This window comes from Chrysochloris asiatica, unplaced genomic scaffold, assembly GCF_000296735.1.
Source record: "Chrysochloris asiatica unplaced genomic scaffold, ChrAsi1.0 scaffold00021, whole genome shotgun sequence".
Lineage (NCBI taxonomy): Eukaryota > Metazoa > Chordata > Mammalia > Afrosoricida > Chrysochloridae > Chrysochloris > Chrysochloris asiatica.
This window is the reverse complement of record NW_006408539.1, coordinates 13,632,336-13,633,474: the sequence shown is the minus strand read 5'-3', so window position 1 is coordinate 13,633,474 and position 1,139 is coordinate 13,632,336. Positions and strand designations below refer to the sequence as shown.

Here is a 1,139-nt window from a genome sequence, read left to right as displayed (position 1 = left end):
CAGTGAATTAATGACCCGGACTGCTAAATCCATTTGAACTGCAATGTCAGTGGTTCAAGCTCTCCAGCTGCTTCTCAGAAACCCTATAAAGGTTGCTATGTGTTGGAACCAACTCAACAGCATTTAACAACAACAACATGGGCAAAATATTGAATGATGCAGAAAACATCAAAAGAAGATGCAGAAAGACAGTCATGGCGGTGGTCTGGAGGCTGAGTGTTGTCTGCGGTGCTCAAGGAGCCCAAACTCTGTTCCTCTGAACCCCAGTGATCAGACCTACTCTTGTCTCAGCATTTCTCCAGGACTGGTCTACTCCTGGAGTGCAGCCCATTCACCTGTCCCCCAGGCACTGTTCGGATTCTAAGGCTGCATCTCTCCACAGGACTGGTGAGAGGGTCGTCAGTGTTTTGCTCCTGGGCCTGCTCCCGATGCTTATTTGAATCCTTGCTCTGTGATGGACTACTCTCTAGTTGCAGTTCTCCCTCTCCATGGTCACTGGGGCCTAGGACATCCTTGAGGATGCCCCACAGAAAGCTGCCAGGCCTGGCCTCCTGGCACTCTCGACTCTAACCTTTGCTGGTCTGTGCTATTTCAAATATCATAATGTGGCATCTGCAAAGCTGTTGTCATGCTGTAGAAGCTCAGACTTTTGACTTAGTCCATTAAAAAAATGATTGTACACCTCTCTGCCTCTGCTCTGTCAACCCGTTCAATAAGGAGGAAATAACAGATGTCTATTGATGAGACAACCCTCGTCTAATCACTTGATTCTTTTCAGAACGTAATTTTGGAGGAAAAGGTTTGAGAGGAATTAATATTCACAGAATAGTGAGACTGACTTCCATATTCTGGTGAGATAATGGGATTGTCTTCTAGCTTTTTAGAAATCTTACAGTGTGACAAAACATTTATATGAGCATGTACCTTTTTAATTTATCAGTCTCTTAATGGGAATTCAATTTGTTACTGTCAGCATATTATGATCATACCTCTTTGATATTTGTTGTAGGAATGATGGACAATGGGAATGTCTGTTAACTCATAACTAAAGATTTTGCAGAATATTCTGTCTTAAGTTTTTGGAAACCTCCTCAGTTTTTGTTTGTTTGTTTGTTTGTTTGTTTGTTTTTGTTTTTTAT

At 42.3% G+C, this 1,139-nt stretch overlaps 1 pseudogene; it reads left to right on the top strand.

Moving 5' to 3' along the window:
- Window positions 1-194: 194 nt before the first annotated feature.
- Window positions 195-658, top strand: LOC102831813 (annotated as a pseudogene).
- The last annotated feature ends 481 nt before the right edge of the window (window positions 659-1,139 follow it).